The 20972-nt window shown below is 41.2% G+C and overlaps 1 protein-coding gene across 6 annotated transcripts in view; it reads right to left on the bottom strand.

Annotated features, from left to right (window-relative positions):
• Positions 1-20972, bottom strand: part of PHACTR3 (phosphatase and actin regulator 3) — a 165607-nt gene that overhangs the window by 112281 nt on the left and 32354 nt on the right. The window contains exon 1 of one of the 6 annotated variants that reach the window (XM_019548211.1): positions 10485-11012. The exons of the other annotated variants lie outside the window; for them this stretch is intronic. The gene's annotated coding sequence lies outside the window, so the exon portion shown is untranslated. Of the gene's footprint in view, positions 1-10484; positions 11013-20972 lie in introns of those variants that run through there. 6 annotated transcript variants of the gene reach the window in all.

Below are 20972 nucleotides of genomic sequence, written 5' to 3'. Positions count from 1 at the left end.
AGGGTTTTGATCTTTTGTCTTCTCCCTCTGACCCTATTTGCAAATATATACCTTTTGTCTCACCAACAATGTGTGCCTAAGAATTTGTTATTCAATGAGCCTCCAAAGAAAACGAACCGAGAGAGAGTTTTTTTACATCAATAGGAAGCAAATTGGTGGGGTAGTCCCTGCTCCATTGGGGCAGATGGCAAAGTATCCTAGGATGCTGGGGGGCTGTAAGTTAACTTGAACTGGGAAGGGGTCTGGGACAGCAGTTCCATAAACTGATTTGACCTAAATCAATTAAGTCTGATGCTACATCCAACAAGGTTTATCTTAAACTGGTTTTTGGCCACTCTGAAAGTGGTTTATGTGCACCGAACTTCTGTTGTGTTACAGGTTTAAATCAGTTCTGATCATTTAAACTGATTTATGTGTAACTTTTGTTCCTAGCTGTAATGCATGTAAAAAATTTTAGCCAAGTGCTACACATGTATAGTTCTGCATGCTGCATTAGTGCAGATTTGTTTCTAATTAAAATAATGGAAAAAGCAAAAATATCTATTTGCCTACATATCTATAGATGTACACCTGGTAGATGGGAGCACAGCTGTGTGTACAACTGGGAGAAAACACCTGCTTGCTCAGAAAAATCTGAATACACATATAGGACACAGCGTGTTGCAAAGTCTACATATCGTACAAATTAGATGGGGCATGTGTATAAGAAGGAAACTGAGATGGAGGGAGTGGCATCTCCGACTTGACACTGACAAAGTCAGAGAAGTGAGTGAGGCACCCTGACACTGCAAGGGGGTAGAAAGCTGTGGGTAGTCAAACTGGTATGGAACACACGATGCTTCTGACATTTGGTGCTGCTCACTTCTGTATGGTGATGGGAGGAAGGTCAATAATGAAATAAAAATAGGACCTGAAGTGGCTGAAAGACAACAGCAAGTGCCAATGGGACAAGATGACTTTCCTGCATCAATAAACTATTTAGGTCTCCAAATGGAGTCCTGGCTGGCTGTAGTATGGTACAGTTGGGCTGCAGCCTCCACTGGCAGCCCTCTCCGCCATCCTATTTTTCAGAGTTTAAAAGAAAAAACCCACTAATGGGAGGAGGTGATGGAAGAATTAATAATACCTCAGTTACAGAGCTACCTGTGTTCCTAGTGAAGGTACCTAGTGCAGAAAAGCTGAGATATATACCTTGCAATCCTGTCCTTGTGCCTTGGCTGCAGGGAGTCTAGTCTGGGGTTTCAGTCTGGTTACACTTTTGAGGATTTTGCATGCATACACGAACTCGCACATGCATTCCTGCCGCCCCCCCAATATATGCTTGAAGTGATCTCATGCCAGCCAGCCAGGGAAATAAACTTCCCTCCCCCCTGCCCCCACCCCGCTTTTATTTTTCTTAAGATGACTTTGAGTTGTTGCTGGTCATCAGTATAAATTACTAGCAAACCAGCCACAGACTTATTAAAACAAAAGCGAAGGCAGTTCTGGCAGACAGGCACTTTGTGCTGGTTGTCTATTTAAACCTGCTCCTGGAGCTCACCATGTGGGGCTGCTGCTTTTTTTTCTGTGTGGGAGAAGTTTGAACACAGCAGCACCAGGACAGGTTGTCTCTGCTGTTGCTGCACATCTGACGCCTGGTTTTGATTCTGTTTCTATGAATCTTCCTGAGGCTCAGATCTGAATGCAACTTTTCCCAGCGAGTGAGGGGTAATGCAGTGGAGGAGGAGGGAGGTGTTCAGGGATTAGAGTTAAGCCCTGATTTCTAACCTTATGGTGCCAGACTGTGTCTGAAGTGTATACCAGCACTGATCTTCTCTGGCAGTCTAAAGGGCCCCAGGTGCTGTAACTATGGAGACTGAAACTAGCAGGAAAACTGTCTGGCCAGGAGAGCCAAAGAGTGCATTGAGTGAACTGTTTCAATTGGCAGAACTGCTCTGGTAAGACCAAAGGCTACACCAGTAAAAACTCTACAAAAGTCGAAAGGCTCCCTGCCCATCACCCTACGTAAAGATGTGACTTCCATTTTTTTTTTTTTTTACAGACAGTCCAAGTGTATTGCTAACCATTCCCTTGCCTTGCTGCCTTGGGGTGTGTGTAGATGAAACAGGGGCTCTAAATTGAAGTAGTGGGTTTTAAAAAAACACCCCTTCAATTTAGGGCTGATTGTGTCAGCCCCTGTGTCATGAACACACCCAACTTACATGCCTCAGTGGTAGTGGGGAAGGGAGGGTGAGGTGCCGGTGGACGGAGTGGTCCCTGGGCTGCAGGAGGGGCTGGTGCTTCCCTCCATGGCAGCAGTGTTCCCCCCGCCCCAGGCAGCACCCGCCCTCAGGCACCTATCTTGGGCAGTCCTGGGGGCACCAGAGCTGCAGAGGGAATCACAGTCCCCCACGCAGCTCAGGCAGGCAGACTTTGGGGAGGGGTGGACAAAAAAAAAAAATCAGGCTCGCCACTTTTCTTGGGCAGAGCCTGCCTTCCTAGGCTACTGCCAGGCTGCCTGCAGGGCTTCATGCAGAGCCTCTGAGCTGCACGGAGCCCGGTGCTTCACTCCACGGCTGTAGGGTCAGCAAACTAAAATTCCTCAAAGGAATTTATTGGCTACGCCCCAAGTCATTTAAGGTGCATTACACCACTGAATTTCCTACAGCAGCTGGAATTAATGCGCAATATGCCGCCGAGGTGTGCAAACATTGACACCATTTAAGTGTTGCAAAAATATTTAACCTACTTTAAAGTGTCATGCACATGCCTCTTGTTTTATCTACACATGGCCTTGGGCAACAACATTCTCTTGATCACATACCTAGAAGCCTCTTGATTATAAATTACATTAAAAAATGAGAAGTTCTGTCCAAAACTAGCATGTGACCGTTTAAAAAAACAAAAAAGAGTTGTATTCTTATACTTCGCTACTGACTCCTGAGCCCTTGGAATGTTTTAAGGTTATATTAGCAAACTTATCTGTGCACCCGTGCTCTATCTGCAGTTTCATTCTTCTGTTTTTAATCTTTGCAGGTGCATGTCTAGTTATCAGAGAACTCATTCCTAACAATGACATGTTGGGCAAAAAGTACAAGTGAGCTCCTTGGACAGCTTCTAAGGGATTATAAGTCTCAAATAATATTAGAGGGAAGGTTCACTTGTGAATCAAAAATTGGTATAAGGCTAGAGAACAGAGTTGGTATAAATGGCCTGTTCTCCGAATGGAAAGAAACACACAGTGGGTCCTCCAACGATCTCTTTTGGGATTGGTGTTGCATGATCTAGAAAGGGGGGCGAATAGTGATGTGGCCAAGGTTACAGATGACGTGAAATATTCAGAGCAGTAAAAATCAATGCAGATTCCAAACAGCTATAAAATTAAATAAAACAGCTTGCAAGATTAAGTGCACAGGCAACAAAATGGCAGATGAAATTCAACTGTTAAGTGTAGCATGATTTGCATGCAAGTGGGAAAGAACCTTAAATATTCATGCATGATGATGGGCTCTGCATTAAGTATTACTATACAGGAAAGAGATTTTTTGAGTTTGTTGAAAACATCAGCTCAGTTTTCAGCAGTTCAGAAAGGCAAATAAAATCAAATGGAGCTAGAAGGGACTTCATGAGGTCATCTAATCCAGCCCTTTGCTCAAGGTAGGATCATCCCTGACTAAAGCCATCCTGTCCAAGTGTTTTTCTAGCCTGCTCTTGTGAATCCTTTCCAGCCCTACTTTCCTGTGATCAAAAGGGAGCTGTAAACGAAACAAAGTGTCATTATGCCACTTTATAAACCTATGGTGTGCTCATACCTTGAATACTGTGTGCAATTTTGTCCTCCCAACTCAAAAAGGATATAGAAGAACTATGTCTTCTTCCTTTAAAAGAATCAGAAAAGGTGTAGAGAGGGTTCACAGGAATGATCAGGTATGGAGGGGCTTCTGTATCAAGAGACACTAAATAGGCTATGACTTTACAGGTTAGAAAAGAGATGCCTGTGTGGGAACATGACAGAGGTTAACAAACCAATACATGCTGCGAGACCACAAATAGTATTATTTACTTTCTCTCTCTCAATACTAGAGGTAGTGGCCATTAACGGTGAACTACTCTGTAGCGGGATTAAAACTAACAAAAGGAGGCCTTTTTACACCGTGTGTGCACTTGCAGAATTCATTGCCACAAGATGTTATGGAGGTGGATTGGGCTAAACCTAGACTAAATGTGGATTGGACAAATTAATACAAGAAAGGTCCATCTGTGGGTATTGAGCATGAGTAGGAAACAAGTATGGGATAGAAAATTTTGGGTAGGCCTAGTTTACTTCAACATCCACACTGCCACTATGTGAGGCAAGATATTGGAACAGATAGACCCATGGTCTGACTCAGCAAATACCGGTTCTTATTCAATTTTTCTATCAGACCTGAACTATCTCTTGAATGCTTGAGGCTGACAAGACGTAAGATCCCCAGATTCCTGTTCAGTTAAAGCAGAGAGCTTTATGTGTAACCTTTTGTTGTTGTTTTTTTTATGAAGAGCATATTTCTCTTTGTAAATATTTAATACAGTCCACAAACATAGCATGGTCACATAAGGAAACTCCTCCTCAATCCTGTCCCTGAAGAGCCATTTAGAATTTTAAAAAATCAACAACTCATTTACATGTAAACTCTTTTGTATAATATTTTCTAATTAGCATCTAATGGGAATAAACAATTTAAAATGTGTCAGATTTACCCATCTTCAGAACAAATTTACATATGCTATTGCATAGCTCTGACATCTTTATTCTGGGTTTAGAACTATAAGCTGGCAACACTACCGTTGCCACCTAGTTTCACAACAAATCGGAAACCCACTGGTGTACAGTACAGGTTTATCTTCAAAGGTTTAGTATTCCCACAAACGCACTGAACAGAAACTCAGTTTTGTTGGCAATCTTCTCATTCAGATTTCCCACATATGTGCCTGTTGGAAAATCCTTTAGTTAGAAAATGAATAATTTGAGACCACAAGTGGTGTTCCTGACTAGTAATGCTCTGTCCTATACAGCAGAATGTATCCAGTAAACATTTGCTAGGGGAAGTTAAGCCACAGGGGCTAGGGACAGACATTATGCATAAACTGGTTTAAGTGATCAGAAATTGGTTTAAACCTGTAATAGAACAGATGTTCATTGCACATAAACCAGTTTGAAAATGGCTGAAACCAGTTTGAGATAAGTCTGACACTATGTTCAAGCAGATTTAACTGATTTGTGTCAAACTGGTTTATGAAATGTCTGTCCCAGACCCTTGCTGGTTTAAGTTCAATCAGACTCCTCCAGCATCCCAGCATGCTCTCTGGGCTAGGCAGGGCTCTCTGCTCCACAGCAGAGCTGGCCCTGCCCCCCTGCTCCCTGGCTGCAGCTCTGGCAAAGACTTGCCAGCTGCTGCTCCCCTCCTGCTAAGCAGGAATTCCCCACTCCCCTCTGCTTTGAGTGATATCTGTTTATTGGCCAACAGACCACACGCTGGCTCTGGTCTGTGCTGTGACAAAGACAGAATCGAAAGGAAGCTGGTGATGTCCCTCTGTGGTTTTCTTAATGGGGTGATAAACACTGTTATCAATTCCCTGCTGGACTAATCAGAGCATCCTACCAGGGCCTGGCCAGGCCCGGCCTCAGCTCAGTACTGTGGAAGGGAAGGGAGGGCTGCTCTAGCACCCCCTGGCTTCTAGCCTGAGCCACTGCAGTCATGTGCCTGCATTTCTGGAATGAAAAGGGAATGTTTATTCACCTGCAAATTGGTTCAAGCTTTGCAGGTTAGACTAACCTACAAAGATTGAATCAATTCAGGTTCAGGCTTTTTGAATGTCTGTCCCTAGCCAGAGAGAAGAGCATTTGGCTGTCTCTGTAAGGAAACCTCATCCAGTGTGACATTTCAAAGAATATAGCTGCTATCACTGTTAGGGTGGGGTTTTCATAAGCAACTGGAGGAGTCTGCCATCCAACTCCCAGTGATTTCTGTGAGTTAGGTGGGTAACTTTCTTATATATCAGTTCATTGTTTGCTCACCATAAAGCAAAGCAAATGGAGGCTGAGCTTCATTTGCTACTCTGAACTTTTCTTAAAGAAGATTCTTAAGGTTAACTTAACATAGCTTTTCTGTATATCATGGTGCTTTTCAGTTGAGGGAGAAACAGAAGTCATTCTGAGATGCAACGCTTCTCCAGCTAGGTGATTAAGAATATGAATCTATTTGGATTTATCAGCTTCTGCTATATTATTTCTAATGTATATTCGTAGCATGAATCATAATGATTCCAATGGAGTTGTTATAGTGTGTGTGACAGGCTTGTGGATTAACATAATTATAAACTGCATTTGTTATGGATTCATCATAATGTGCACCACAAATCCAGTTGTGAAACCCTCTCATTTGTTAATGGGAGCTACAATATTTTGTCTGTGTTTAGCTTATAAACAGGACACTGTTCACAAGAACCACTGAAACCACACGTTACTCTGGAAACCAACAGTTTTGGCTCCTACAGATGGTTGGGAATTACATGACTAAATTTTTTTAGAAAATGTCAGCTTGTAAAAACCCACATGCAAGGCAGTGCATCTGATTACAAATGAACTTCTGATAAAAGCTGTGTAGAAACCTGCCTGGTTTCCCACCAGCTCTCCTGGTTAAGTGTTGGGGACCCAAAGTTTCCTGCCATGCAGACAGTCAGGAATTCAGGGATGCCAGAGCTCTCTGTGCCTTGGGACAGAGGATACACACAGACTGGTATAAGTGATCAGAAACTGGTTCAGATCTGTAACACAACAGAAGTTCAATGCACATAAACCCCTTTCAAAATGGCTGAAACTGGTTTAAGATAAGCCTGGATGGATGTAGCATCAGACTTAGCTGATTTAGGTGAAATCATTTTGTTGAACTTCTGTCCCATATCCCCTCCAGATTCAAATTAAAAATCAGAGGCCCTCAGCATCCTAGGATGATTTGCAACTTCCCCACAAGCCCCACCTCACAGGGCAGGCAGGCTAGCCTTGCCCAAGCTGCCTGCTCCAATCAAGCAGGGAGGCATGTTGTAGCACCACCCCAGCTTCTGGCCTAAGCCACTCCAGCCATGTAGCTGCATTTCAAGCATCAAAAGTGAATGTCTGTTCACTTGCTTATTAGTTCAACCTACACTGCTTAGACCATGGGTGAGCAAAATGTGGCCCATGGGCCAGATGCAGCCCACCAGGCCATTCTATCCGGCCCACGGGGCCCCTAAAAAATTTAGCAAATTAATATTTATCTGCCTCTGGCTGCCTGTCATGGAGCCCTCAATGGTTTGCCAAAACTCAGTAAGCAGCCCTCTGCCTGAAATAATTGCTGGCCCTGGCTTAGACTAATCTGTGAAGACTAAATTGATTCAGCCTCAGGCTTTTTGTTTGTCTGTGTTTAGCCTGTGAGGGGAACCTGCGTCCTTCCCATGGAGCTTCATCTCTAGTCTGGGCTTGGCTTTCTGATTCCATAGCAAAGAGCCTGGAAACCTTGAAAGCTGTAGAGCAAACCATGGTTAGCTTACCAAGAGAGATAAGGTAGGGCAAGGCACGGGAACAGAGAACTACGCCCCTGTCTCCTATGCACTTTTCAAATGTCTAGCCTAGAAGATGAGACTGTCTTTTTCAAATGCAGAGGGGACAAAACCAGATGAGAGGAGGGAAAGGAGTAGATTTGGACTAGAAGTCTGCTGAGACTGGAAGGAAAGGAAGAGAAAAGTGGCTTGGATTTGGCAGGGGAACATAAGACTGGAAATTGGAAGTTAGGAAGGAGACTGACTGTGATTAGGCAAGACCAGAACTGGGACAAGAAACCAAAGCCTGGGACAGAGACAAGGCTCGGACAGGGACAGTTTTGGAGAGATGAAGATAAGAGTCAATTTTAGGAGAACAGGACAGAAGAGACTCTGAAAATGAACTTGAGTCTTGAATCTTGCCATATCTCTGCTATCGGCAGATATCTCTGATACCATCATTGTGGTCTATCGCAATCTACTGCTGATCCAGATACCTGCTATTGCTATTGGTTCCCATCTTTGTTCATGCAGCAGATGCTTGTGCAGTGGACCTAAATACTCTGTTACAGCTGATAAATCATGTAGATGTCAATTTGATGGCACATGGTAGAATTCCCAGGGTTTTTCCAGGGTTTCTTCCATTTAAAAGCCTTTTTTACAGTCATGTATGTGATTGCAATATTAAAAGATCTGAAGGTCACAAAATTAGGAAGTACAAAAATAAAGCTTGCCTGTGCAATTTTTAATTGATTTCCCCTTCACATACACAGTATGATACTGTATTTACCTGATCATGTAGTTTTTTCCTCTAGGCCTGTGCCCCATTTGGAGCACACCATGGGTCAGTTCTTGAGGGGGTTATTCATTTGAGTCCATCTGTGGGACTCGGACTGCATTTCCTGCAGAAGTTGAAGTTGTACAGTGAATGAGGCAGGAAGTTACAGGAGACAGTTAAATGCTGACCTAACAAACTTGATTTTTATTCCTGCCCTTGCCAAGGAGTTCCTGTAGAGTGGTAAGCAAGTCACTTAAGTCCAAATCTTCACAATAATGCATTTAGGGATCAGTTTGAGAAACAAGGGGGCTCTGATCTGAAGACATACTGAGAATTCACACCTGAATTTAATAAGAGCCGTACATTAGTACCTGGCAATGCTAAAACTCTGGAAAATCAGGTCCTATACCTCTCTTAAGTTGGACACTGAAAATGACTGAATAACTTGACATTAATTTCTCTGTTACTCAGCTCCTTCACACACCCCCAGCCCCACAATAAAAGGAGTATAACGCTACCCCTTCACCATACAGGGGTCTCATGAAGTTCAGTTGTTTGTAAAGCACCCAGTTATTTTTTTAAATTAAGTCCACAGAAAAGCTCTTGAAGAAAGTGATAACTCTATCTTCATAGCATTATCTGAATGTAAAAAAAAAGTATGCAATAATGTAATTAAATACTATATCATAATGCATACATAGAAGGGTTGGGGGGGTAGAAATTGAAGTTGTATAGGGAACCATAATTCTGGCAGTTCCTAACTTTTCAGTGCTTGACTTTTAAAAAAAAACACAAAAAAAACCTTAATGCTGTGCCCTTAACTAAATTAATATGTAATTATATATGACTATGCACAAGAAAGCTTCTCAGTATCTAAATAACATTTACTTTAAAAGGGTCAGATAAAATAATGTTAATTTAACTAAAACAGTTTCAACTTTTCTTTTGCTTTATTTATAAGGCAAAGCCACCTGCATATCTCCAAAGAGCTTTTCACATACCAGATGAATATCTAGGAAGAGTGGGGGTGGAAAGACATCAACTTCTTTTTTTAGCATGTGCAGTTCATTTCACTGGGCACTTTGATTTGATCATCATATGTGCAAATTAGGCATGAAGAGCTCCTCTTCAAAGTGTCAGTGTTTCATTTATATGCTTTTGAAAAAGTCTGTGTTATTATTATTATTATTATTAAGCTTTATTTCCCCATCTGTCCAGAATGTATGCTTTATGGAATAATTTTGGTTTTTCCTAATTTGTTTTGGTTGAATGTGTATGTCTGTTTGTTTGTCTCTCTCTCTCTCAGCATCATTTCAATGCTGTATCTTTAGAGCACCAGAAAAAATTTATCACAAATGTTGAACAACTGTTGTATTACCCTAAGTAAGTTAAAAAGTGTTTTCTAGTGTATAAGCTGTCTACAGCTGTTTGCCAGCATAACTCACTTTTTCACCAGTGCTTTGGGTCAAGAAACTTGCTATCCAACACAACACTGAGTTACAATTCCTTGTGACACTGGCGTTTGAAAGAACTTCCAAAATACCAATAAATCAGTGCACATTATTCCTGTAACCCAACAGTTCTTGGCACTGTAACTTTTAAATATATGCTATTTTTGGTGGCTGACTAATAGCAGTCAAGTCAAACATATTAAACAAATAGTTCAGTAGTGAATCTGCTGACATCTTAAGCAATTTACAGTTTTGTAGAGGAATGTTCTTTGTTACAGATTGTAGGCTGGTTTCTGGAGCACAAACTAGGCAAAAAACTACCCTGCATTAGCAGGAGAACAGACAGTGTAACCTAAGAAGATTGTTCCTTCTCTACCCCCCTGGTCTGTACTGGTAAGAGGAATGCCAGAATGAGTTTGCTTGATGCCCAGTATTCCAAATCTCTTATGCACACTAGTTAAAAATCATTAAAAGCAAGCCCCACCCCCTAAGTACAGTACACTGTTCTAGATCATTTACATTCAACCTGTAAACAAAGATGTAAGCCTCCTGGCTAGAGGAAAAATTTCCAGTTAGTTTAAAATAATTATCCAGTTAGACCATTAGCCTGGTCTAACATTTTCATTAAAGAATCTATTGTATCTTTAAAAATGCATCGGTAACAGGCAGTAAATATTTACTGACCTCTCTATTTATTTTTTCTGTTCCTTGCTACTCACCTCAGAGTGCTGCTCCTTGCTCGGAGCACACTGAATGCAGCAGTTCAATCCAAGGAGAAAAATGGTTATTTCCCTTATTGTTAGCTCTTGAAATTTCTTCACCTCTTCTTTTCAGATGGCATAAAAATATAAGGACAGACCCTGTTGGGGTCTAGACAGGTCCTGTTATTATGTAGAAAAAAATAAATATATTTCCAATTCTAGCCAGAGAAATCATGTCTTCACTCGCAGGTGCTTGGAGCACGAATGTTATACTGTATGCATCTGTAAAAGCCCACGCAGTATTCAGAATTAGGCTTGGCTTCTAAATGCAGCACCAAATAAAAATCTGCACATCAACTTGTCTTCATTCTGCAAATTTCTCTGCCTCCTTCCTGTAGAAGCTGAAAGTCACCATAAAGCTTTTTAACTGGAGACACTGAAGAAGAAAGGGAGGATAACAGAAGGCCTATAGAATCAGCTAAGCACTGAAACCAAACATGCAAAGAATAATATAGCTCATTAAGGTGCCTCTGTCAACCCCACAGTAGCTTTTCCTCGGCTCCCACACTAAACCCGTGATTTCCTTCTCCCAAGGCAGTTTTGTTTTATAGCACTGTCAGCAAACTGCTTCAGCCACTGTTTGAAAGGATTCCAACCTAAATTACAGTAGTGAAAGCCTGCTCCCAGCATTGTGCTATTTTCTTTTTTCCTAGAATACTTAAATTTGATCATATTCTCCACCTAACCATAACCAAATGTCCAGGATACAGGCAAACAAACCTTTCTCTCTTCTTGTAATCTTAAATCCCTTCATTAGGAGGACTCGATATGAATATGCTTTGGAAAAAGCAAAGAAGCAGGAAAAAATAAAACTCTCCATGAACAGCTGCACAGCTCTGCACTTCAAGTAAGACACATATCAAAACAGTTTTCTTCATTTTGTCACTGGGAACATGTTATTACCATCTAAATTTAAAATTGCTGGCTCTTTCCTACATGAAGGCAAACGCAGACTAAGAACCTAAAACCACAACCCTGTTCTGTTTTTAATTCCTATCTTACGACACAGAATATAAGTACAAATGGGTAAACATACCACCTTTTCATGGGTCCCCAGAGTATGTGCTTTCTAGGTGTTGACACAGAATCAAAGAAACAGCTAGAGAAATTCTTGCACACTTTGAGATTAATCAATATTCATGGTTCTCTGCTGAAATCTAATTCTCCCAGCTGCTCCAGCTCTCTGCAGACTGTTCACAAAAGACATTCTCCCTGCTAATGAGCACCTTTTATCTTGAAGTTAGCAGAAGGGAAATATTGGACATTAGGCCCATTTGCTTAAGATGCCATTTTTCATTTTTTACATTTTAAGTCCATTTTAAGCAAAGGGGGAAAGCATGGAAAGGGAAGAAATTAAGGGAAGGAGGGAGTTAAATGGATTACAGTCATATGGGTCACTGGTGTTAAACAGTTGGTCAAAATGAAGTTAGTACAGGCTGAAAAGTACAGAATAGGCAGGATGATGTCAGAGCTGGAATTGAGTCTTCTCACAGCCCGTGGGGTAGATTTTTCTGAGAGACATGTGAACTAGGGCTGTGCAAAGCTTCAATCTGGTGGAGACTTAGCCTGATTCAGCGGCTGAATCGCCAAATCCAAATCGAATCAGAGGACCCTTCAATCTCTCCGAATCAATTCAGAAATTTGGCCATAGATACGGCTTTAAATGTTTTTTCTACATACCTCTAGGTAGCAGGTGGCTCGTCAACGCTGTGATGCTGGGGCACACGGAGCATCCTACAGAAGTGTGGGGGCCTCCTCAGCACACTCAGCAGCAGACTCAGAAATGGACCAAAAGCACTTCCAGTCCACTTCCGGGTCTGCCGGGGAGCACGCAGGGCCTCACCCCCACTGTCCTCCCACCTCGGCGACTAGTGCCACCTGGGTCTGAGGGGGCACCCAGGGTCCCCCTGCAGCCAATTGCTGAGCCAGGGAGGTGGCGGGGGCCCCAGCATGCTCCCCAGTGGACCCAGAAGTACTTCTGGTTCACTTCCAGGTTCGCCATTGAACACGTGGAGGACCCCCCCCACAAACTCCTGTGGGACACTCCAACTGCCCCAGCATCACAGTGTTCACAAGCTGCACTGGTACCTCAAAGCATGTAGAAAAAACATTTAAAGCTGTCTATGGCTGAATTCCTGATTCTCCGAATAAGCTTCGAATCTTCAGATTTGGATTCAGTTGAATTGAATCGGGGACAGAGATCTGAATCGATGAATCAAATCACTGTCCCTGATTTGGGCTGAATCCGAATCTAATAGGGGCCACTTCACACACCCCTAATGTGAGTGCAGTACCCACTGACTACAGTAAAATAGGTCTCTTCACCTAACCAGAAGATCAGTAACTACAGATTTGCAGATAATTTCAATAGTTTCATAGTTGGTAGGGTCACAAGGGACCTGAGCAGATCATCAAGTCCAACCCCCTGCCATGGGCAGGAAAGGATGCTGGGGTCAGATGACCCTGGCTAGGTGATTGTCTAGCCTCCTTTTGAAGACCCCCAGGGTAGGAGCGAGCACCACTTCCCTTAGAAGTTGGTTCCAGATCCTAGCTGCTGTGACTGTGAAGTAGTGCCTCCTGATGTCTAGCCTGAACCTACTCTCAGTCAACTTATGGCCGTTATTCCTTGTTACTCCCGGTAGTGCTCGGGGGAACAGGGACTCTCCCATTCCCCGCTGGTCCCCCACGGTAAGTTTATAGATGGCTCTCAGCCTTCTCTTGTGGAGGCTGAACAGGTTCAGGTCTCGTAGCCTTTCCTAGTAGGGCCTGCCCTGCTGTCCCTGAATCATGCAAGTGGCCCTCCTCTGGACCCTCTCCATGCTGTCCACATCCCTTCTGAAGTGCAGTGCCCAGAACTGGATGCAGTACTCCAGCTGTGGCCTGACCAGTGCCGCATAGAGGGGGAGGATCACCTCCTTGGACCTGCTCAAGATGCAACTGTGGATGCATGACAAGGTGTGGTTAGCCTTACTGACCGTGTCCTCACATTGTCGGCCTGTGTTCATTTTGGAATCAGTAATGACACCAAGATCCTTTTCTGCCTCTGTGCTGACAAGAAGGGAGTTCCCTAGCCTGTAGGTATGCTGCTGGTTCTTCCTCCCCACATGCAGTGCATTGCACTTGTCAGTATTGAATCCCATCCATCTGCCCGCCCTGTAACTTGTCCAGATCTAGTTGTAGTCTGTCCCTCCCTTCCAGCGTGCCCACTTCTCCCCACATCTTGGTGTCATTTGAGAATGTGAACAAGGTTCTTTTCACCCCCTTGTCCAAGTCGCAGATGAAGATGTTAAACAGTGCGGGCCCAAGGACCAAGCCCTGGGGGGCCCCACTGCCCACGTCCCTCCAGGTCCACTACCACTCTGGGTGTGGCCCTCCAGCCAATTTGTGACCCATCTGACTGTGTAGGCATTGATGCCACAGTTGCCTAATTTTTTAATGAGAATGGGGTGAGACAGTGTCAAAGGTCTTCCTAAAGTCCAGAAAGACTATGTCCACCACAACACCTGGAGATAGAGATGACTCTTGGAATTGGGAATGGTCAAAAGTCTTTTGTGGGTATAGACAAACATACCTTTTAATGTCCTCAAAAGCGGGGAGCTGCTCCTCAGGAGTGCGCAGGCATTTTTTACAATTTAACTGTTAACACCTACAAGATCCTGCAGCAATGCAAATGAGCTAATTCACCTCAACTTTGACCCTAGTGAAACCTCATTAAAGCTGCAGTGATTTTTGTTACACTTGTGTTGCTGCAGAATCATGCAGATGTAACAGTTGCATCAAAGCAGCTGATACTGATATCCTTTGTTATCAATACAATTGTTATGTCAGTCTATATGCTGTGAAAACTTCCCTAGAAAAAACTGAGTTTTCAAGGAAACCATTTCTCACACAGTGTGTGAAATCTTAAGGGGGGGATTACTAAAAGCTGAAATTTTGTTTCCATTTCATTTTTGAAGAAAATTAGTCACCGAGAAGGAGGAATTAAAGAAAACCCTTTCTGATTAGCTCTAGTGACAGTCTTTCTTGCTCTAGTACTAGCAGTCATCAAAAGTGTAAGAGGAAAGTGTGTGTCTTTTAAGTTACAAAGCATCAAGGGTCTTCACCTGGTTTTGAAGTGGCCTAACAATTGCAATTGTGGACCAGCCAAAAGTCAAGTACCCTCTGAATGTGTATAAGCAATAATCAGAACATTTAATACTTGAAACAGAGTTCAGGAAAAAATATCCTGTAGAAGTACCCAGCAACTGCAGTGCAGCTCTTGCAGGTTAGTATGTGGAAACTCCTGGTAAATTTCCAAAGCCATTGTCACTTTCACTCACTGTGTAGAGGCCTTTCTCTTACTGAAGATGTCAACTACATTTTCCAGTACCCGACAAACTCTATGCTGTCTCCTCCTAGGCTTCCTCCATTTGTTGTCCTCCTAACAAAGTAGCTGAAGCAAATGATGGCATTGGTCAGTTTCTCTGTACAGACTCAGCAGCCTTGATGCTGACAAGTCCTGTTCTGACAGAAGTGCAAGGATCACACGGATAATGCGAATATAAGTAATTACCTTTTTTAAATCCAAGGAGTGGGCAAGAATAGGAAACTCACAACGCATGGCTCCAGATACTTCAAATCATCAGCTGGAATTTCAGCACTAGAATCCCAAGCCTCATCCACCTGAACAAATCCTTTAATGAACAGTCTGCTGCAAACTCTTTGGGGACTGCTACTAAAGAGCATCTTCAATACAGACTTATTTCAAAGCCCATTAGAGTCAGTGGGAGTGTTTCTAGTAACTTCAATGAGTTTTAGATCATCCCGTAAGGGAATGTATTACAAGAAGGTCCTGCCTTGTTAAGGACATTCTTGAAATATTCAGGCATGCTTTTTGCATATTTGCACAGGATCCCTTTTTTACAGAGATCTGTGCCTATCTGTGCAGATATAGGAGTTATATTCTTCAGTTTTATATAACTTAACCTGTTCTACAGGGTTAGAGAAACATATACAATGGTAAATGAAAAATAGGGATTTTTTTTTTCAAGCCACTTCATAGAAACTGTGCTGTACTGACCATCATTCTTATGCTTTATAGTCCAGCTTCTTCATTTGATAAGATAGTATTGTTGAAGTTACCTGCTAGCCTATCATTCTGACTTGCTACTCAGTGGGCATGTCTACATGTGCACTAATGCATTTTTCCTAATGTGAATTAAATTTAATATCTCCAATGTGAAGTATTAAATAAATGTGCACCAGGCTGCCCTAATGCACAGTACTAAAATGTTTTTAAGTAACACTTAATGTTCAGTAGCCTATTTTACTGCACATTGGTGTAATTGAACATTTTTTTATGAGATGCTTTAATGCACAGTAAAATAGGCTGTTGCAAATTAAACTACACGTGTAAATGTGCCCAGTAAATATGTTCTCTTATAATCTTTTGGGCACATGTGCCATGTTTAATTGTTCCTGATGGAACTCTGGGTAGAGGAAGATGCTTAGACATCTTGCAAGGCTCCCTTCCTTATTTCAGGGAGAATTGGTTTTCAACTGGATAATTTCTAACAGACAGAGATTACAACAGGCTTGAAGGATGTGGAATGGTTGACTAAGGCAGAGGAAAATGGAAAGAAAAGTGGAAGAGAAGGGATATGTACACTAATATTCCAGGGATATACGGGTAGAAACAGCAAGTTCCATTAAAATCTGCTTAAGATATTGGCCATTTTTTAGAAGATTTAAAATGTCTGTTCTTAAACTACATTTTAGTTATTAATTTTTCTCCATCAGTCTCTGTGGAATATAGATTTATATTCCACATAGATTAATGTAGAAATATTAAATATGATAGCCCTTATATATTATAGCACTTTCTCTTGTACTGATAGATCAATCTTGGAAAATTGCATGGCAACAGAGAGACCAATTTTCTAATGTAAATGCTTGAAGTTTAAACAAGGTATCTGTGTCAAGGCACCAAAGACTGTGATTTTTCTGCATTGTAACCCCTGCAGAAAAGGACCCAGGGGTTACAGTGGAGAGTAAACTGAACATGAGCCAACAGTATGTCCCTGTCACCAAAAAGGCACTGCATTGGTAGGTGTGTTGCCAGCAGGTCAAGAGAAGTGATTCTTCTCCTCTGTTCAGCACTGGTGAGGCCACGTCTTGGAGTACTGTGTCCAGGTTTGGTCCCCCCGCTACAGAAAGGATGTGGACAAATTGGAGAGAGTCCAGCAGAGGGTAACAGGGGCTGGGGGACATGACTTGTGAGGAGAGACTAAGGAAACTGGGCTTATTTACTCTAGAGACGAGAAGACTCAGTGGAGATTTAACAGCAGGTAGTTACCTGAAGGCTGGGTACAAAGACGATGGAGCTGGACTGTTCTCAGTGGTGGCAGATGACAGAACAAGGAGCAGCAAGGGAAGTTTAGGTTAGGAAAAACTTTAGAAAACGATTAGGAAAAATCTTTAAAATTGCTAAAACAAACAAGTATGCATTTTTGCAACATGTGAAGGCTGAAGAGAACTTGGCATTTCAGGAATCCTTCACAAAATGTCTCAGGAAAATGATATCTATAACCTATTCAACATTTCTTAACTACTGTACTTTTAACTCATGTTTGGATTTAATTTTGATTTTCCTTCTTCTATCGGGTTTAATGAATACCCACATGAAGGGGCACATTAATGAAGATTGGAACAATTACTCTTTAGACCAGAAAACTGGTAGTTATCTGTGAACTTACATTTAGAAAGACTGAAGAATAAAAGATTTGCTCTCCTATTGTCACAAACCTGAAGAGGCACTTTCGTTTTCTAAAACCCTTTTTTTTTCATTCACCTGTACTTAAAATGCTTGGACTATTAGGTTACCTACTTCAGTAATGAACACTTATAACCTTCTCTAATTTGGAATTAATATGGTAGTTAGCAGAAAAAGAAATCAGATGTACCTGATATTCTACCAGTGTATTCCTGGAAACATCTTAAAGGATTCTGCACTGTACTTTTCTAAAACCACACACACTGCTTTTTCCCTTTTGATTTAGCTACAATTTGGATTTTTTTAACAAAAGCAGTCTATTTTTCTCACTTTCTCAGTAAAGCCTTTTCGTTCTTGAATCTTTATTTTTATCCTCTGTTGCATCTTACAAATCCACTGAATTTGTAAGCAGTTTCAGTGATCACTAACAAGGTCATTAGACAATTTAATCATGAAGAATCTTCTCCAGACCTAATGATTGCTGTAAGAGATGAAAATATTAAAAGACTGGATGTTCATACATGCTAATAGTAAAATATATGTATTGTGCCTATGCTTGAGAGTTGGCATTACATTATCTAGTCGTTCATGCACAAAAATGTCACAGCAGATTTAATCATCAGCTTTCTCTGATGGTTGACCTCTGCCTGATTTTACTCAAGTTAATAGGGAAATGATTATTGAAAAAAATGAATTGTGATTTCTATGTCCCGAAAATACAATGGGAAAATCCATAGTGGATTTCAGCTTAAAGCCAGATGTTAGTTTTGGTCTGTGTAACTGGTTCTAAACATAAGGACCTATGGGCAGAGTCCTCTTACATCCACTGTAGCTGTGAGAAAAAAGGGCTAGGTACTTCTTCCATCCCTGTATGGATGGACCAAGCCAGGTGAGGAATAAGTAGAGCCTCAGTTAAGCTTCTGGGTGGAACAGCTGATCCACTATAAAATCGGTAGTAATTTATCAGCAAAAATCGGACTTTTCCAAGAGCAGCAGAAGGAATGAAGGAGCACACTTCATTAAACTGTGCCTAAGCCAACAACGATGTACCATCCCTTACAAAGCATCCCAACCATAGAGATACTAGTGGTAACAAACAAAAGCCTCAGATTATTTTAGTACTGTACACTTTATTCAGCATGCCAATTTTTTATAATGTAATAAGTTTTCTAATCTCAGACCCTCCTGTCTGCATTTAAGTTTAGTGGGAACTTTACTCAATAAAAGATGAGAGGCAGGGAAGAGGAGAAGCACCATCTTTTTAATGTTTCCCAGATCCTCAAAGATGTTCAAATTTGTTCTCAAATGCAAAATACTTTAAATATCTCTTCATTTATCTTTGGCATTTCTGAAGTAACTATTTCAATAAGATATTGTTTGCTGGCCTGCACATCACAAAGTGACTGTTCTGTGTTGTGCCATATTACTATTCCAATGAGCTCTTAAGTACAGTTAATCCTGATTTTAAGTGGTATGATAGAAGCAAAAGCCCCTAGCTTATGTTGTATGCAAACATCACTGCTTTAAGACTTTATATCAAGAGTTATTTCTGCAATCCATAAATGAAGACAGTGGGCAGGAAAAACTATCAGTAGCTATAAAGTATGAATGCTAGTGTTCATTGGTTACCGCAAGTGTATCAAACTGCCAGATGCCAGACAGCTTCTTAGCCCCGTGCAAAAAGATATGCAGACATGGTACTAAAGATGGCAGCATAGTGTGTACCCACAAAGGAGCCAAATTAAGGCTGGAGACCTTGATTCTGACACTACCTAACTTGACTTTACACTCTTAATGTTCTTTAATGTAGATTTTTTGGGGAGAGGAGGCATAAAAGGAACAGGTTCTACCAGCCTTACTATTCACTGTAAATACTTCTCTCCACACACAGTTGCATTAACAATTGCCTACTGAATACTACCAGTAAGGGTGAGATGATTTGATTCTAACTATATGACACCTAAGCGGTCCAATATTTGTGATAAGTGAACGATATAATGCTTAAAGCTTTACTTCAACCAGAGCAGCAGCAGACCTTCAGTAAAAGAATAAGGAGGATGTACTGAGTTTCAGTTATTTCTGCAACCACTAGAAACAATGCCATCATTTCATCTCTTTTTATTTTTCCAATCATAACATTTTCATTTCAAACTAAAAATCCAATTCTTTTACATGGATCTTTTGTATCTGTTGATGTAACCTGTACAAATAAAATATATATCTACACCCATCAATTATTCATCTATATTGTGACAGCTGTCCCAAATGCATGCTTTTGACCTTCAAGAAGAAATGTTCAAGCATACAAGGAAATCCCACTTGCCCTAAGTTTGAAAAGGTTAGAAGCCCATGAATTATCAACTATGCATTTCACAGTATCTAGGATAACCTGTGCAAATCATGGAATAGCAAACGCCAGATTCGTTTTGATTAAATGCCAAAGATAAGACCTGCAGATACAGCATAGCAGTGATTTTTTTTTTTTCCAGTGGCTGGTTCCCAAAAATGTCCTTTAAACAGCTTCTTGGAATGGATCTATTTCTTTGATTCACCTGAATGGGTTGAGTTTTAAATAATATTGCCATGGCAGACTATACGTATTACCCAAAACCCAAATTGCTGCATTTCTCTTCTGTCCTGATAAATAATATAGAAAATCTTCTTGTAATTTCTAACAGTCTTCACTACAGCTGGTATAATTTAAAGTATCTCTAAGGGTCATCTTGGTACCTGGCCATCACAGGGTTTTTTAGAACTGCTGTTGACTTAATTAGATGAAGTTTTTGGAAAAACAAATGTAAAAATAGGCAAAATAACATATTAGAAGCCATCTGGTTAATTGGTTGAAGAGAAGAAGTACTTGGTTTCATAAGCATGCAGTTCTGAAAATCTGGGCCTGTATTCTCTGTGCAATATAGCTCCAGATTACCCTATTTTATACTATGTGGAATATACATTTTTTAAATGATTTTAATTCCATGAGAGCTAAAAATTCCAGGATGTATAGCAGTTAATAGGCAATAGGCTTATTGCACATACACATAGATATATGCAAGCCAGGTTGCCCTTATTTTTCCACTATAATGCTTTTATAGTTCTGTCAGTGTGGACTCTTCTGCCAAGTGAGAATTTGGCATGTTGTGCTGTACAAAGTGGGTAATAAGAATGAATGTATCCACATAATATATATCTTTACTAATATACATATCTCCTTCAATTAGTATTGAGAGGACTTAATGGAGATTAAAAGGTGGCAAAAAAACAAAATAACATACCAATATTCAGCACCAAGGTCAGCTCAGAATAATACTGTGCCTTTAAAACTATCCACCTTAATTAACAAATCAATCCTCCTCTTAATAAGGTGGAATGTGTGACTCTAATGATGAAGTCAGCCAGTCCTGCTGTGGAAGGTTTTACAGCTATAATCTAATAGCTAAAATGGTTTGCACGCTATTAGCAGTATCTTTACTGAAACTGCTCTATGGAAGTGAATAAAAAGGCTTCATATAATGCAAACATTGGACTCCAGGTTATATTTTCTTTGGGCTATGTTCTGCTACTTTTATTCATATCAGGTAGTGCCTCCCTGCACAACAGGATTGTGTACATCAGAAGGTAAAACTTGGCAGGGGAAAGGGTGGCGGAATCAGACCCTTAATGAATAGCTGAACTATTCCACAGAACAGATTATA

Source organism: Crocodylus porosus, unplaced genomic scaffold (genome assembly GCF_001723895.1).
Source record: "Crocodylus porosus isolate Cpor-Errol unplaced genomic scaffold, CroPor_comp1, whole genome shotgun sequence".
Classification (NCBI taxonomy): domain Eukaryota; kingdom Metazoa; phylum Chordata; order Crocodylia; family Crocodylidae; genus Crocodylus; species Crocodylus porosus.
The sequence above is the reverse complement of the archived record's forward strand: the minus strand, read 5'-3'. Positions and strand labels throughout refer to the sequence as shown.